At 38.3% G+C, this 19,128-nt stretch overlaps 1 long non-coding RNA gene across 1 annotated transcript in view; it reads left to right on the top strand.

Moving 5' to 3' along the window:
• LOC116071351 overlaps positions 1-13,534 on the top strand; it is a 41,113-nt gene extending 27,579 nt beyond the window's left edge. The window contains exon 3 of the long non-coding RNA XR_004110843.1: positions 13,521-13,534. This is a non-coding gene — a long non-coding RNA (uncharacterized LOC116071351). The remainder of the gene's footprint in view (positions 1-13,520) is intronic.
• The last annotated feature ends 5,594 nt before the right edge of the window (positions 13,535-19,128 follow it).

Raw genomic sequence — 19,128 nt, 5'->3', positions numbered from 1 at the left:
ACTCAGGATTGACTTTTTTTAAGTCATCAATATAATTTATAGTAGTTAAATGCCTCTTAAATATATATTATATCTTCCAAAGCTAGTAGTGTGGACTCAACCAATTTTTAAAATCTATTTGGCATATTAAACATGATAGAAGTAGAAAAAAAATCTCAAACAAATCTTCTTATGTCCTCTGTGAAAGGAAATTGTGACAGGTTCCTGATTAGACAGAAACCATTCCATCTTCAAGAGAGAATATGCAGTGTAACTGTGGCTTCATAGAATGAGTTGAGTAGTGTTCATTCTGTCTCTATTTTGTGGAATAGTTTGAAGAGTATTGGTATTAGGTCTTCTTTGAAGATCAGATAGAAATCTGCACTAAACCCCTCTGGTCCTTGGCTTTTTTTTTTCCTTGGGAGACTATTAATGACTGCTTCTATTTTTTTATGGGTTATGGGACAGTTCAGATGGTTTATCTGATCCTGATTTAACTTTAGTACCTGGTAACTGTCTAGACAATTGTCCATTTCATCCAGATTTTGTAGTTTTGTTGAATATAGGCTGTTTTCATAGGAACTGATGATTTTTTAAATTTCCTTTGTATCTGATCTCCCTTTTCATTTCTGAATTTGTTGATTTGGATACTGTCTCTGTGCCCTCTGGTTAGTCTGGCTAAGGGTTCATCTATCTTGTTGATTTTCTCAAAGAACCAGGTCCTGGTTTTGATGATTTCTTGCATAGTTCTTTTTGTTTCCACTTGGTTGATTTCAGCCCTGAGTTTATTTCCTGCCATCTACTCTTCTTGGGTGTGTTTGCTTCTTTTTGTTCTAGAGCTTTCAGGAGTGCTGCTAAGCTGGTACCGTATGCTTTGGAGGCACTTAGAGCTGAGTTTTCCTCTTAGCACTGCTTTCATTGAATCCCATAATTTTGGGTATGTTGTGCCTCCATTTTCATTAAATTCTAAAAACTCTTTAATTTCTTTCTTTATTTCTTCCTTGACCAAGTTATCATTGAGTAGGGAATTGTTCAGATTCCATGTGTATGTGAGCTTTCTGTTGTTTTTGTTGCTATTGAAGACCAGCCTTGGTCCATGGTAATCTGATAGGATGCATGGGATTATTTTAATTTTCTTGTATCTGTTGAGGCCTGTTTTGTGACCAAGTATATGGTCACTTTTGGAGAAGGTACCATGAGGTGCTGAGAAGAAGGTATATTATTTTGTTTTAGGATGAAAATTTCTACAGATATCTGTTAAATCCATTTGGTCCATAACTTCTGTAAGTTTCACTGTGTCTCTGTTTAGTTTGTGTTTCCATGATCTGTCCATTGATGAGAGAGGGGTGTGGAATTCTCCCACTGTTATTGTATGAGGTGCAATGTGTGTTTTGAGCTTTAGTAAAGTTTCTTTTATGAGTTTGGGTACCCTTGCATTTCAGAATTCAGAATTCAGTGGTGGTGTTTTGACTATTATGTGATGGAAGGGACCTCTTATATGTTTATGGGCATCTCTTTCTTTAGGTTAAGGAAGTTTTCTTCTATTATTTTGTTGAAGATATTTACTGGCCCTTTAAGTTGGGAATCTTTATTTTCTTTTATACCTATTATCCTTAGGTTTGGTCTTCTCACTGTGTCCTGGGTTTCCTGGAATATTTTGGGTCAGAAGCTTTTTGCATTTTGCATTTTCTTTGACTGTTTTGTCTACCATTTTCTATGGTGTCTTCTGCCCCTGAGATTCTCTCTTCTCTTTTGTATTCTGTTGGTGATACTTGCATCTATGACTCCTGATCTCTTTTCTAGGTTTTATATCTCTAGTGTTGTCTCCCTTTGTGATTTCTTTATTATTCTATTTCCAGTTTTAGATCCTGGAAGGTTTTGTTCAATTCCTTCACCTGTTTGGTTGTATTTTCCTGTAATTCTTTAAGGGATTTTTGTATTTCCTCTTTAAGGGCATTTACCTGTTTACCTGTGTTCTCTTGTATTTCTGTTTTGTTTTGTTTTGTTCTTGAGACAGGATTTTTCTGTATAGCGCTGGCTGTCCTGGAACACACTCTGTAGACAAGGCTGTTCTCGAATTCAGAAATCCATCTGCCTCTGCCTCCCAAATGCTGGGATTAAAGGTGTGTGCCACCATTGCCCAGCTCTCCTGTATTTCTTTAAGGGAGTTATTTATGTCCTTCTAAAAGTCTTCTATCAACATGAGATGTGATTTTAAATTAGAGTTTTTCTTTTCTGGTGTGTTGTAGTATCTATGGCTTGCTGTTGTTGGAGAACTGGTTTCTGATGATGCCAAGTAGCCTTGGTTTTAGTTGCTTAAGTTCTTTACCTTGCCTGTCAAATCTGGTTATCTCTGGTGTTATCTGGTCTTGCTGTCTCTGACTGTGGCTTGTCCCTCCTGCAACACTGTGTGTCAGTATTCCTTGGAGACCAGTTCTCTCAGGGAGGAATTTGGGCATGGAGAACTGTAGCACAGGGTCAGCTCCAGGGTGAAGATGGAAACTGGAAGGATCCTGTTCCCCACTGTTCCTTGGTTTCTGTGTCCTGATGGCTTTGGATGGGTACCTCTTGGGCCAGGAATTTGAGCAGAAGTGGTGGTCCTACCTGTGCTCACAGGCTTATCTGCACTCTTGGGAGACTTGCTGTCTCCTGTGGGTATTTGGGTATGGAGTATTGTGGCACAGAATCAGCTCCGGGTGCAGAGGGAAACTGGAAGGATTACAGGAATTCTTTAGGTGAAGTCCCAAGGTATAGATAATTTGCAGTGTTGTAATATAGGAATATTGTTACACAAATTCCACCAATGTATAGACACTGCTCCAACTATTTTTTGGATGATTATTTCAGTTAGTCCTAAAAATTTTCTAATAATAGATACTCTTAATATGAGGAAACTAAGACACAGAGGCTAAGGTAGTTCTTTAATGTCATTATTCTAATAATAGAAAATTGAGATTTTAGACCCAAGGAACTGGCTTTAAAGTCTGTGCTCTACTCTACTGTACTGCCCCAGAATGATATGCTGCTAGCACTAAAACTAAATGATTGATAACTGATATCAAATCACAAGAAGAAAACTCTCACAACAGGATTTATAATCAATCTGCCTTGATTTATTACAGGAGCATGCACATGATAAGTACACAATAAATACATCAATTAAAAATATTACATTGCCCCTGTATTTCATAGATTAAAATACTTATATTATATATTTCTTGAAAATCATTCAAATTACATTTTGTGCTGACTTAACTCTAAAATTAAAATGTCCGGTAAAGTTAGAGTGTCTTCCCATTTATGCCAGGAAGAGGAGAGCGAGGGAGTCATTGTCAGATGATATAGTACAGTAGACTGCAGAAACAACTGATGTCAAAATTTACAGAAAGTTTAAGAACTTCACCAAGGGAGGGGATATTATTATCATTACTATAGAGCATGCAGCATCACCAGTACTATGTACAGCACAGAAGTAGCAATGATCTCAAGTGGAAAGGTACTTTCAACAACAGAAATTCCAAAGTAGAAGATCATTCAGGAATTTATCCATAGAAAGTATGACGTGTAAATCCCCAGGGATACAAGAACACTACATCCTGTTGAAAGAGTAGCATTTAAAACCATTGTATGTCTTTTTTTTCCTTTGTTTGTTTTATATTTAATAGAGTTTAAAATCTTGGCTCTTACTGTGGTACAAGCCCAAAATAAGAACAATTTTTAGACATTGGGTTTCATTGTAATAAGGCTGTATTTCAATGACCCTCACATCACCAAAGGATTTTACCTCCCTCACATCACCAAAGGATTTTACCTCCATCATAGCTAAGCTGAGAGTTGATAGTTCTGCATTGTATATCTTATATTACACATAATTTTGGAAACAATGAGGTAAACAAATGAATTTAAGACAGCAACATTCTCTATTAGCAGTACGTTTCTACTGCTTTTCTATTGGATGTTATTTGAATTTCCACAGGCCCCCAACCCAACAAGCTGCCATTTGGTACATCATTGCCATCCATTCAAGTGCTAATGGTTAAAACTATAAACAGCTTTTCTATATAAGAAGTTAAGGCAGAGAATGATAGAACAGAATATCTGATGTCATCCTCTGGTCTCCACAGATGCACACGCCCACATGCATATGTACATATAGGCATACAATCCACACATACAAAGTGTTATTTTAAAAAAGAAATGTACTAAGATATACCAATAGTTATAAAATAGACCTATGGGTAAAATAAACATATAGCATAGCTGTAAACTGTGAGCCTATACCCTTACTCCCTTGAGACAGGACATCACACTGAACCTAAAGCTCAGTGATAACACAGGATGGTTGACTGGCAAGCTCCTAAAAATCTGCTTGTCTCTGTCACTTGCACAGTTCTAGTTCTAGTGCTATTGACCAGGGTTTATGTATCAGTACTGAAGACTGAAACTCAAGACCTCACACTTACCCAGAAAGTAGTGTCACCCTGTGGCATCTCCCAGCCTGAGAATATTCCTTTAACAGGAAAATAACTACATTATAACCAAATCAGTTTTTTCAAAACTTTACCTTTGGTGGGTATTTGTTGTGTGACTAACTTTTTATAGGAAGATATAGCACACACACACACACACACACACACACACCTACACACCAGATAAGGAGCCAACCACAGAGCTCCTTATTGCCAAAGTCCAACTTGGTGAACCAGTGAGGTTTTCATGTTGTTACTTACAGGAATTTGAGTGAGGGGTCACAGGAATAGAAATGACTCAAAGTCAGCTGTAAAACCAGAGCTTATCCATGCATGGGTGACAAGTCACAAAAGGTGAAAATCTGGAGCATGCTGCACAGCCTACAGAACATTCAACTGGTTGAAGGGCATCCTTTACAGACAATTCAGATAGTCTGATGTCCTTCCAGGGAGTTGGCTACTTCCAGACCAACTTGGCTTGTCTGAGAGTAAGTCTCAAAAGTCTTTACTGTTTATATTTAGGAGGGAGGGGCCTAGTGAATCTAGTCAGTTTTAGGAACTTCCTGAAGCTCTTTTGATTTGTTTACTTTATGTCTTAAGGAACTTAAGGATAGAATGTTTTGATCTCAGAGGAAACTGCTACACTACTTTGTTTAATTGTATAAATTTTCCTTCAGTTAGATATTGACTACCAAAGAAAAAAGAAGAGACATAGAAAATCCAATGGCTTATCTTTTTGCACACCCCCTCACCCAAATTTGCTGTTTGAAAGTGTTTTGAACCTTATAATCTACAGTGCTCTATCAAAAGGAATAGTTTTTCCTTCCTGGATTATTTATTGGCTTTTTATTCATAGCAATAGATATATTTAAACCCATGTACTTTAATGCTGACAATAAAATCAAAAATTTTCAGCTAAGTTGGATGTCCTCAAAACCAATGAAAATAGTCTTACATCCTGTACATTGATTCTTTGTAGAATAAAAGAATGCAAATCAAGGCAAAGAAAAAACCTGGGCAAATTTTTAATGTGTTATCATCAAAGAGAATAGGAAGTTCTCTCTCTGTTCATCAAATTGCTGGATTTTTTTCCTATGACAGAAGTCAGTAACTGGAGAATTAGCTTGTCAAGTTCAGGTGGCAGGAATCGGCCACCCAAACAAACGTGGTAGCTGCAAATGACACTTTTATCCAAGGGCAGTCTTTAAGCCTTCCCAGCACTAGTTAAGAACTGTCCACTTAAAAAGTTGCCCATGAATCCTGTCACGTTTTTCCTTATTACCTTTGGCACATCCTTCTCTTCCCTTCTTCTCAAATGGAATCTCAAGATAAGTTATGGTGTCCCCCTGGTTGCCCACTCCTTTACTTCTTTGGGCTCATTCTTAAAACACATAATGCTTGTCAGACTCTGCCAATTCTCAGCATACTATATAGTTTCTATTCTCTCTACAACATCTGTGTGAAGCCCTGGGGCTGATTTCTAGTCCAAGAGATGAGGGTTGAAGGGCTGTGGCCAACTCCAGCCTGACACTCTTGGCAATTTGAAGTGGTATCACATGCTTTCTTTGCTTCTTCCTCTGCTGAACCCAGGAAAAAATTTTAGTGAGTAGCACTAAAGCAAGAGATTGGAAAAAGAAGAGTGTATGGTCAGAGACACTTGAAGAAAAGACCATTTAGTCAAAGGCACAGCTCCCCAAGATCTCTGGGTTACATGACAAGAAAAAAGAAAACAGAAAGCCTTTATCACATATCTCAGGGGCAGGAATTGTTTGTAGGAATCTGCTCCTTACTGTACTTAATAAAAGTATCATAATCCATTGGTCCAGAATGCTACAAGACAGCCGTCCCATATATCCTAAGCTTATTCATACTTCTAAGTGATTCTCTTTTATCTTCTCTCCTTCAAACCCCCAATGCTTGAACCTCACTCCATTTCATACATCCTACTTTGGAATAGAGAATGCCAGCACAATCTAGAGCGAACTAAAGGTGCAGACCACCACACCATTTTCCTTCACCAGCATCTGTGTTCTCCTCCCTGCTGCCTTCTTAGAGCCCCAATTCCCTCTTTATGGTTAAAGCATGCTGTCCTGCCATTTCTCCAGCTTTCTTACCACGTTCATCTTCTTACTAAAACATTCTCAACCAACCTGCTTTTGTTCCTTCTATTTTACCATTTTAAAAGAATGTTTCACGCTTTATTGTTCAAGTGCTGTACCAATCACGATGACTTAAGGAGAGTGAGCTTTCTGAATACCGAGGTTAGCATCAGCACTGAATGTATTCTTCAGTTTCATTGTTCCATCTTCCCCAAGCAGTTAGGCTCATCTTCTCCCACTGAAGCCAGGCCATGCAGTCCTGCTGTATATTTCACCAAGATATTTTATATTATTTGTGGCTATTGTAAAGGGTGTTGTTTCTCTAATTTCTTTCTCAGCCAATTTTTCATTTGTATTAGGATGGCTACTGATTTCTTTGAGTTAATTTTGGACCCATCCACTTTCCTGAAGTTGTTTATCAGCTGTAGGAGTTCCCTGGTAGGATATTTGGGGTTGCTTATGTATACTATCACATCATCCACAAAAAGCATGATACTTTGGCTTCTTCCTTTCCAAATTTTATCTCCTTGATCTCCTTCAGTTGTCTTATTGTTATGGCTAGAACTTCAAGTAATCGAATAAATAGACAGAGAGAAAGTGGAGAGCATTTTCTTATCCCTGATTTTAGTGGAGATGCTTTAAGTTTCTCTCCATTTATTTTTATGTTGGCTATTGACTTGCTCTACATTGCTTTGATTATGCTTAGATATGTGTCCTGTATCCCTGATTTCTCTAGTACTTTTAAAATGAAGAGGTGTTGGACTTTATCAAAGGCTTTTCCCACATTTAATGAGATAATCATGTCATTTTTTCTTTCAGTTTGTTTATATGGTGGATTAAGTTGATGGATTTTTATATATTGAGCTATTCCTGTATCCCTGGGATGAAGCCAACTTGATCTTGATGGATGATGTCTTTGTTATGTTCCTGGATTCAGTTTTTGAGCATTTCATTGAGTATTTTTGCATCAATGTTCATAAGAGAAATTGGCCTAAAATTCCCTTTCCTTGCTGAGTTTTTGTGTGGTTTAGGTATCACAGTTACTGTGGCCTCATAAGTGAGTTTAGTAGTATTCCTTCTGCTTCTATTTGGTGGAATAGTTTGATGATTATTTGTATTTACTCTTCTTTGAGAATCTGGTAGAATCCTGTACTGTAACCACCTGGCTCTGACCTCCTTTTTGGTTGGTAGACTTAATGACTGATTCTATTTCACTGGTGATTATAGGGCTGTTCATGTAGTTTACCTGATCTTGATTTAACTTTGGTACGGAGTATCTGTCTAGAAAATCCATTTTGTTAAGATTTTACCACCAATTTTGTGGAGTTAAGGCTTTTGGAATAAAACCTAAGGGTTCTTTAAACTTCCTCAGTGTCAGTTGCTTTGTCTCCCTTTTCATTTCTGGTTTTGTTTGTTTGGATACTTTCTCTCTGTCTCTTAGTTAGGTGCTTAAGGTTTGCCTATCTTGTTGATTTTCTCAAAGAACCAGTTCTTGGTTTCATTGATTCTTTGTATTGTTTTCTTTCTTTCTAAAAGATTGATTTCAGTCCTGATTCTGATCATTTCCTGCCTTCTACTCCTTTTTGTTGTGCTTGCTTTTTTTTTCAATTTCTAGACTGTTCAAGTGTACTTTTAAATTCGTGACATGAGAACATTCTAATTTCTTTATGTAAGCACTTTGCTCTTAGCGCTGCTTCATTGTATCACATAAATTTTGAGTATGTTATGTCTTCATTTTCATTGAATTCTAGAAAGTCTTTAATTAATTTATTTATTTCTTACCTGACCCAGAGATCATTGCATAGAGAGTTGTTCAATATACATAAAAGTGTAGGCTTTCCAGTGTTTTTGATGTTATTGAAGTCCAGCTTTAATCCATGATGGTCTGATAAGATGGAAGACATTATTGCAAATTTCGTGTATCTTTATGACTGACTATATGGACAATGTTGAAGAAGGATCCATGATGTGCTAAGAAGAAGGTATATTCTTTTGTAGTTTGGTGAAATATTCTATAGATTCCTGTTAGGTGCATTTGAATCATAATGTTTGTTAGTTTTATTGTTTTCTGTTTAAAAACAGTTTTTGTCTGGATGGCCTTTAAATTGGTGAGAGTGGGGTGTTGAACTCACACTACTAATGTGTGAGTTCAATGTGTATGATTTAAGCTTTAGCAATGTTTCCTTTGTAAATGTAGGTGCTCTTGTGTTTTCTGTATAGATGTTCAGAATTGAGATATCAACTTGGTAGACTCTTCCTTTGATCAGTAAGAAGTGTCTTTCCCTGTCTCTTTTGGTTAGTTTTGATTGGAAATATATTTTATTAGATATTAGAATAGCTACTTCAGCTTTCTTCTTGGGTCTGTTTGCTTGGAATTTTTTTTTCTAGTCCTTTACTTTGAGGTAATGATTATCTTTATTGCTGAGCTAAGTCCCGTGTATGCAGCAGAATGATGGATCCTGTATTTTTATCCATTGTAGCCTGTATCTTTTTATTAGGAATGCAGTACATTGTTGAGAGACATTAAAGAGCAGTAATAATTATTACCTTTTATTTCAGTGTTGTTCATGTTGGGGGCGAGGGGGGAGTGTGCACGTGCTTTCCTTATTTTTGCTGGTAATTACTTATTTCCTGTGTTTTCTTGGATGTAGTTATCTCTTGGGTTGGAGTTTTCCTTCTACTATTTTCTGTAGGGCTGGGTTTATGAATAGAAATAGTTTGATTTTGGATTTGTCTTGAAATATGTTTTCTCCATCTATTGATTGAGTGTTTGGCTGGGTAGAGTAGTCTAGGTTGGCACCTGTGGTTTTTTAAAGGTTGTAAGCTATCTGACAAGGTTCTTCTAGTTATTAGAGTCTCTGATGAGAAGTTGGGTATAATTCTTATTGGTCTGCCTTTGTATGTTACCTAGCCTTGTATCCCTTGCCTTTTTAAATATTCTTTGTTTGTTCTGTAGATTTTTGCGTTTTTATTATTATGTGCCAGATTTTTTTTTCTGATCCAGTCTAAATTGTGTTATTTAAGCTCCTTGTATGTTTATAGGCATCTCTTTCCTTGGGTTCAGAAAGTTTTATTCTATAACTCTATTGAGAATATTTTCTGGGCCTTACAGTTGGGACTCTTTACCTTGTTCTATTCCTATTATTATTATTGTATGCATAGCCATTTTTTATTGGATATTTTATTTATTTACATTTCAAATGTTATCTCCTTTCCAGATTCTCCCCCCAGAAACCTCCTATCCCATCCCCCCTCTTCCTGCTTCTACAAGAATGTGCCTCCACCCACCCACCAACTTCTGCCTCCCCAACCACATGAAGCTCAAAAAGAAGGAAGACTAAAGTGTGGGTACTTAGGTCCTTCTTAGAAAGGGTAACAAAATAATCAGGGGAGCAAATATGGAGACAAAGTATGGAGCAGAGACCAAAGGAAAGGCCATCTAGAGACTGCCCCACCTGGGGATCCATCCCATATACAGTCACCAAATGCAGACACTGTTGTGGATGCCAAGAAGTGCATGTTGACAGGAGCCTGATATAGAGGTATCCTACTATTCTTATGTTAGGTCTTTTCATGGTATTCCAGATTTCCTGGGTGTTTTGTGTCAGGAACTTTTTAGATTTATCATTTTCTTTGACTGATGTATCAGTGCCTTCTATGGTATCTTCTGTGCCCAAGACTCTTCTATGTCCTGTACTCTGTTGGTGATGCTTAAATCTGTTGTTCCTGTTCCCTTCCCTAGGATTTCCATGTCCAGCATTTCCTCAGTTTGTGTTTTCTTTATTGCTTCTATTTCCAATTCAGGACTTGAAGAGTTTTATTTATTTCCTTCACCTGTTTCATTGCATTCTCCTGTATGTCTTTAAGGGATTTATTTGTTTCCTCTTTAAAGACTTCTGTTTGATTCTATTTTTCAATATTTCTTTAAGGGATTTATTCATTTTCTTTTTAAAGGCCTCTATCATCTTTTCATGATTGGATTTAAGGTCAGTTTCTTGTATTTCAGTCGTTAAGATTTCCAGGGCTTTTTGTAGTGTGGTAGGGGTGCTTTGGAGGTGTCATGTTGCCTTGGATCTTGTTGCTTATATTCTTTTGAGGGCCTTTATAAAAAAATGGGGATGTTTTTGGTCTCTCGATGTTCTTGCTGTAGTCAGTATTGGGAGGGAATTGAATCACAATGATCCTTGTGTGGCAGGCCTGATGGGAATCCTTGGGCTATTTGGTTCCAGACCTGCAGTTCTGTGTTGCTCAGGAGCCTCAGGTCCAATGAAAGTGGACAGAGATAAGCAGGTGAATGGAGGTCTCCCTGGCTAGTAGCTTGCTCAGGACAGCTTTGCTTGGCCTGGAATGTTCAGAGAACAGGGAAGATGGGTGTGGGGAGGGATGCTTACCTTCATATTTAAGGAGTCTGGTGGAGGTGGTGGGAGAATGGGGAGCCCCCTGGGATAGGGCCCTCAGGGTAGCTTGGCTTGGCCCAGCAGGGAAGATGGGTCAGGTAATGTCTTTTAAATAAACAATTATGACTTCTAAATGAAGTAAAAAATACTTTTGTATTTTTTCTTATTTTTGAAACAAGTCTTATACCCAGGCAGTACTCGAACTCATTATGTATCTCAAGCTGGTTTAAAATGTATGATGATATTCACATGGAGAGTCATCATTTATTCATCTCATGAACTCCTGCATTACCTGCTGATTGCCTGAGTCTTTTTCTGACTCTCATGTGGAATTTCACCCATACCTCCTTCGACTTTATTAAAATAAGCTCCAGTTGTGCTTAGTCTTGCTGCAGTTCAAGACCCCTAATTCTGTATTCCATTCACATATTAACTAAAGATTCTTCTCCAAGGACTGTTATTCCGATATGAAGGCTTAAAGGTAAGACAGGAAGTGCTAGTCCCTTCACTGCCTCTCAGTTCCACCCCACTAACTCCTCAAATCTCTCTACCAGTTTTTTCCCATGCTCTCAAAGGTTAGTAAAAATCTATCTCTTAAAAGTTAAGGAACACAGCAGTCATCAGACTCACTGAACTGTTTAAGAGACAGCACAGCTGTTTCAACGTCTTCATTAAATGACTTTCTGTGGTAGTACTTGAGTTGATGGCTGTCTTGTGAACTTGTCAGTGATTATTGTAGTTGCAATTTTATTGGTCTTTGGGAGGATAGTTATATTTTCTGCCATTTTTTTTTGTTATCAAGGAAATAGTGTTGTAGACTTTTCTTAATTCAAGAAATGAGTTCAGAGCACCCCAAACGTTGTAATTAATGAATCTACAACCACCTGGCTTGTTCTGTTATTTACAGAAAATGCACGGTCCTGGTTCTGTGCTTTCAGAATCTTGCCAGATAGATGCAAACATGTTTAGTCACATTCTTCACTATGAATCTTTACTTTTATTCAAGATTTTTTTAATCCTTCTATGAGAAGTAATGAAATTTGGGTAGACTTAAACACACTTCAAAGAAACTCCTACAAAACTAACTGCATTTCACATGTGAATTGGAAGCTAGAAGCACATCTCTGCCTCTGCAAATTGCCCTTCTGTTCTATTCTCTTACCTGAGGATTTTCCTCTCCATTCTTGGAAACTCGTGAGTGACAGACAGACCTTAAATCTGCTAAGCACTGAGAAGTTAGAAGACACTAAAGCTTCATGTGTGGGTAGATTTTGGAGGAAGAAGAGTGAAAATGTTTCCTGAAGAAAATGTCTTATCTGCAGTGGGTTAAGACAAGCCCTGTCTTTACAGGACCAGATGACCAAAATCAGAATTCATGTTAGAATGATGAGAAACATTAGACTTAGCTTCTCTGCAGAATATGTCATAACTGAAGTCTAAGTTGTTAGTAAATGTGGTTTGGGAACCCCTGTGAAAGTGTTGTTGGATACCCCTAAAGAGCTCATGACCCACATATTGGAATTGTTGCTCTAAGCTACCACTAAAACAGTCTGCCATTGCAGTTCACAATTATTTTTGGCAGAGAAACGTACTAGAACAACCTGATGGCCAGCTCAGACCCACTGTATTGCAGGAACTCTTCCTAAACCTCACCCTAGGCTAGCAAGCAAAGCAGGCTCACTGTGTGGACTGCAGCTGCTTCTCTTGGGACATAGAATGTAGAATATTATAGAAGAAGAAGGGAAATGCCTAAGCCATTTTGCTGCCCAGTCTTTCCCAGTTTGTCAAGCAAGCTGCAAATGTACCTGGCTTGAGGTTACTTTGAACGCAGTATAAGGAATCATATTGTTGTTATTGTTGTTTTGTTCTTGTGTTGCAGTGGATGCTGTTTTTTTTTTTTTTTTTTTTTTTTTTTTAAGTAATATGTTCCTTCTCAAGGAAGTTTCTCTGAGATAGTGAAACTCCTGGGAAAAGTATAGCAGGGCCCCTGATGAATGTATGTAGCTGCCTACACAAATGTAGTGATGGTCACTACTGTCATTTGACTCAAAATGATGGTAAAAAGGAACTTTTAGGGGAAAAAGAACCATACTAGTGAAATCTATATAAATTATGCAATAAGCCCATCTCCCTGTAAAATTTCCATAGTATGACAGCTGGTGTTTATTGCCAACTGGACTGGATTTAGAACCATCATTGACACAGTGAAGCACAAGTGAATGTGGATCTATGAAGCATCTATTGTGAGAATTAAAGATCCAACTAACTACACGAGGTGTGACTGGCACCATCACATGAGATGGTACCAAGACAGAATAAAAGAGAAAAATAAAGGAAACCATCCAGGTGAGGGTATTTCTGTTTCTCTGCTTCTAGTCCCTCATGAATAAACTCATTCCTCACATTAACTGATTCCATTGGGCATTTAATCACAGTGGTAACAAAAATAATTAACTCCTCTCACCATTTTTTTTTTATGAAAGGAAGCATGGGTCTAGCCAATGTGAGGGGCAAGCAGGACTACAGGAGGCCACATTATAGTAAAGTCCTTTTAAAAGTTCTGTTTCTATGCACAGCAGGAGTCTGAGATTCTCCAGGCATGGGAACTTAGTGGCCTTAGTTGGAAAGCAATGTGGATATCCTGCACCCAGAGTCCTGTGATATAAGTAAGAGGATCTTATCAGCCAAAATGGAGAACAAGAAAAACGAAAGCACTGGGAGGTAAGCTAAGCAACCAAGCTGCTATGGCATTGCTTAAAATTCAAGGTTAAATGGAACCTCAGTTAAGGTCATTGTCTGTCTTCCTGTCGTCTGTCTGCCTCTGTGTGTGTGTGTATGTCTGTCTGTGTGTGTGTGTGTCATTTACCTTTTATGATGGGGCTCTCATGGAGCTCAGGCTAGCCTAAAATACCTCTGTATCTAGGAATGACGTTGAATTCCTGATTCCCCTGCTTCCACTTCCCCCAAGGAAGGTATATGAAGTATATATATAGGGTTATAGCTGTAGACCACTGTTGCCAGTTCAATCTTTATCTCCTCTTTTTCCCTCAGCTGATTTAAGGAGAAACCATCTTTTATGTGGAGTTAGAATACCTCTGTCCTCATCATGGAGTTGGGAATGTGTATTTACATTCTAAGAATGTTTAGATATTTCAAAATGAAGAGATATCAGACTTCCATAGCCTCTGCTGACCAATGGCAGGAAAATGTGCCTGGCTTCAGCAAAGGCTTAGGAAGAGGTTCACAGTGAACCTCAGAAGCAAATGTGAGCTTCCAGGCTGTTCATTGTTCTTTTGTAGGTGCTTCTAACTCTAAATGTGTGGGAGACATTAACGTATTACATGATTATATTTTCTTGGTGGCCAGGCAAATTCTTGTCTGTCTTTTATAGGAAGAGTTGAATGAACATCTAATGAGGCATAGAAATTGTCCTTAATCTTGCATACCTCTCCTCCCTAAGGCATAAAATATCCAGCATAGCAACTTGGAAAAGAAAGCAAACTACTTCCTTAATGAAGGGTTTGAGGTTAGAAAGGCAGTAAGAGATGCAGTAGCTCAGTACAGAAGCCTATTATAGCTAGAAGAAAAAATATGTATATAAAGAGCTGCAGGTTCACAGTGAATTCAATCACCAATTCCAGTCAATTACTACTCCCAGAACCTGAGATGTTATAGGCATTGTGTGTGATTGGATCCACTGAACAAATTGATAGCTCTTAGTGTGTGATCTTCTGCACTAGCCATGCCTATTTTGCCATACCAAAGGATCCTGGTTACTTCTCTCTTATACAGTAAGGTCTTCCATTTATGCAGTTAGTGCTTTCCCAAGATAACCTGAACTCTATTTACCATCAGTGAGTGAGCTAGGGCTTATTATTATGAGTGCTTCCAAAATTTTCCCTATATCCATAATGTTGTCAGTCAGAACACTCATGATTAGTGTATTTACTGCATGTGGTTTTAACACACATCCTCCAGCAGGGGTAATTGGCAAACCCTGGCAAAAGGCAGATGATTGCTTATAAAGTAGTGTTTTGAATTGTGGGTGAGTTTGCAGTGCTGTCTTGCTGTTGGAAAAAGCACAGATTCTCCAGCGCATAACACATCATTGGATACTTCAGGAACTGGAGGGCTGACTGGGCTTCTTAGGGAACAAATTCAGATTGCATTACTACTCCTAGCCCTTTCTAAAGTGAATCCCTCAATTGGCATGTTTTGAATAAGGCCGGAATCGGTAGTCTCTGTCTGTTTTGGAGTTCCATAACCCTAATATCTGCCTAATAGACTGAACAATGACTTTGAGATATTGAACCTCTGGTGAGTGCAAATTGCCTTCATGTAGAAATTCTTCACCTGAGTTTTGTCTTGTCATCTCCCTCACTGTGGAGTTTTCAATTCAGAACCAAAGTACTCTTCATTACTGGATTGTGTACACTAATGGATTGGTTGATCTGAGTCAAAGCAGCATCTCTTTAGTTACTAAGGTTATCCATTCTTGGTGGTCCTGCAGAAAATGACTGTGGTCCACTCTAATCTGTGGCTATAGCTCATGCCCAAACTCTATGCTCTGGAGAGTAAATCCTTGGGGATCATTGTTACATTTCTACTGACTTATATAGAATTCTCAGTGGCCTCAATGTTTTGACATGTCACTTAGAAAACCACAGGCCAGCAGATTCAAGATATCTCTTTTTGAGATCGAAATTAGGGGCAATGGTTCACAGCTACAAATTACAGTGTTGAGAAAGAGTTATATACACCAAGCCCCTGCATCTTGGTGAAACTACCACAATTAAGCATCCAACCCAGTCTGCCCTATGAAAACTGTAATTTCTCCTGTCAGACATTGTAACATGTCCACTCATAGACCATAAACTTCTAAGGCAGAGGTAGCTGCTCTAAGTTAAGTTCATGGTTCCTGTTAGCCTTTGATTAACTATTGCCCTTATCCATTGCTGGAAGACTAGCTATAGACCTTTCTGATCCCTTTCAGGCTGTCGGGTAGTGCTTTACCACTATTGCTATCATTCCAGGTGCATTATTGCTGCTCTGGCAAACAAATTCAGTTTGTAGAATGAACAGAAAGGACAGATGGGAATACATGGCCACACACATCCTCTCCAGAAAAGGGTTGACTACATTTTAAAAACTGAACAGGAAGTGTTAACACTTTTAGCTTGTTAGGAGGCCATGTGAAAATCCCTAGGAACTTTTGCATAAAAGCAATATATGTAATACTTGGGACTCACAAGTACAAGTAATAGTGCTTTTCCAGGGGTACCATGTACCCCTCAGAAGCTGTACTGAAATGCAAACTAGAGACTCATTTTTCTCTCAAGCAGCATGGCAGTTCACATATGTGGAGTGAGCATAAGGGAGCTCTCTTTAGACACAATATTTTTGAGCAGGCTCTGGCAGTTATTTGTACCTTGGGTGTCCTCCAATTAGAAATAGTGGGACAAAATTGATCACCGACTTCCTGCTGAAGTGATCCATGAAACCAGCATCATGCTGATAAATAACCAAATTGTTCACTCTCCAAGACTGTTTCTGCTCACTGACCAACACTGTTTTGGATGATAAGATTGGGCCAGTATTTTCTATTTATTGGAATAGTCAGAGTTTGTGCAAATCCTAAGAAATCCTAGATTAATGCCTTGAATAAGCCCCAGTGTCGATATACAGACCTGGATAACTGGCAAGATCTGTTTAGCTAGTTAGGACTGATAGCCCAAGAAGCTTGATTGGAGTCACTAAGTTTGCTTGGATCCCATCTGTACTAACTCAGTCTAATGCTACATAAAACAAATTGGAAGGTTGTGTCCCTAGCTCCTGTCAGTTGGATTAAGAAGAGTCACTCTAGACTAGCTTCTTCATGGAGATTTCAACTCAATCCAGGATGGTACAGTAATGTGGAACGTGTGCTGTAAGAAGAGACCCCTACACAAGACCACCCCCAGCATATCTGTGTATCTTAGAAGAAATATTCTAACTTTTCTTTGCCTAGAAAAACAGTCATGGAAGATGGAGAGCATTTGTCATTTTGGTACAAAGGACAAACATGTTAAAGTCTAGGATATTAAAGGATGAATTTTTGCTCCAAAGGTAGACTATTCTGGCCACCTATTGTATAACAGGGTCCTCAAAGCTTACCATTTCTCTTTCTCACTGAGGGCTTCTCTAGTAAAGCTGCCCTTTGATCTTCCTGTGGTTGGCTCTCATGTGAAATTAGCATCCATGAAAACAGATAAAAAATGAAGTTATTATGGCCAGGTTACTGTTTTGACTAACAAACTATGGTTTATCTATGACTAGTAGCCCAAATGCCTCCTGCTTCCTTCCATAAAATGATGGTAGGATAGCCCTCAAATCATTCAGAGTTCCTAACAAGTTCCAGTGGATTATTGGAGTTATCCCTCTATTTGAGAGAAGTCCCTTTTGTATGAAAATGTACAATCTGATTTATTTCAGAAGAGAAGGTAGAAAGTACAATACTAAATCTCTCTAAAATAAAGTCAGGGTAGTAACAAGAATAAGAGTTTCTATATTGGCTGTATTGTTGCAAAAATGGTTTACTATTTTTCAAAAACTGACTGAATTCTCAGAAGAGTACAATGAGCAAAGAAAACTCAGGTGTGAAGAGAGAGTGGTTCTCAGCAGTCAAGGTCACATTGTGGTCCTGAGCAGTCTCTGTAAGGAACTTTACAAGGCCAAGTGTCTATAAAGTTACCAAACTGCTCCAGTTGAGATGAGCCATTTGTTCAGTAGCTGATGTGTTGAGCCTATGGAGCCTCACACCAGAAAGCAACAGGTTCAGAAGGATGCACTCAAAGACAAAGTGGAGTAGCTATCAGTTTTCTGGTTGTTTTGTCTTTTACAGGGGGCATCATGGACCATTTTATCCCACACTAGCTTTTTATGGTTTCCTAAAGTATGGCCTTTCCCCCATATAGGAGATTTTATGAGTCCTTTAAGCATGATAAATTATGTCCTGTAATTTTTATCTTTTACTCACCCAGTCCATTCAACAAGCATTTGATAAGATTCTATAAGTGAGATTTGTTCTATACTGTGTAGATGAAGTAAAAGACAATCACAAAGCAACTATCTGTTAACAAAAATTCCCGTTTGCAGATAATCTATACTCTAGTGGAATATGGGAGCATAGACTATACAGTATACAAATAAATGATACAAATGATGTTTCAAAAGATAATAAAGACTACAAAGAAAATTAAGCTAGTGTTTTGGGCTACCTTATTGTCAGCTTGGCACATGCTAAAGTCATTTGGGAAGAGGGATGCTCAAGAAGAAAATGCCTCCAGAAGGTTTGCCTGTAGGCAAGTCTATAGTGTATTTCCAACATTAGTGATTGATGTAAGAGTCCCATCTCATTGTTAGTAGAACCAACCTTAAGCATGTGATAATGTAGAGCATTTAAGAAAGCAGACTGAAAAAAAAAGAGAGAAAGAAAGCAGACTGATTTAGCCAGAAGCCGGCCAATAAGTAACATCCCTCCATTGCCTCTGCATCAGTTGCTACCTCTAGGGTCCTTGAGTTCCTTCTCTGACTCCACTCAGTAATGGAGTATAAAGCTATAAAATGAGATAAAACATTTCCTCACCAAGTTGATCTTGGTTTTGGTGTTTTACCACAGTAATAGAAACTCTAAACAAGTGTGATGGCTATTCTTGGTTGCCAAATTGACTACATCAGAATCTACTAAAACAGTAAAATGCCTGGTTACACCTGTGGGTGATTTATTTATTTATTTTTGCTACATTGAATCCCTTGACATGGGAAGGTCTACTTCTAATCTGATCTTTACTGTAGGAAGACACATCTTTAATCCAGATGGTTTGAAATGGGAAGACTCACCTGCAATCTATACCATGCCTTCTTCTTCTGGAAGCCTATATATAGGACACAGAAGAAGGCCCTCTCTCTTTCAATGCTTCCTCCTGCCCTCACTATCAAGACCACTCCTTCACTAGCATAAGAGGCTACTTCTTTGAAATTCTCACATATATTGGAGACATCCAGCCTCATATACTGAACAATTGCTGGGTTCTTGGACCTTCTTACATAAGCAGCCATTATTAGATTAGCTGGACCATAGCCTGTAAATTATTCTAATAAATCTTGTGTGTGAGCGTGAGTGAGTGTGTGTGTGTGTGTGTGTGT

Source organism: Mastomys coucha, unplaced genomic scaffold, assembly GCF_008632895.1.
Source record: "Mastomys coucha isolate ucsf_1 unplaced genomic scaffold, UCSF_Mcou_1 pScaffold22, whole genome shotgun sequence".
Classification (NCBI taxonomy): Eukaryota; Metazoa; Chordata; class Mammalia; order Rodentia; family Muridae; genus Mastomys; species Mastomys coucha.
This window is presented reverse-complemented; position numbering and strand designations above follow the sequence as displayed.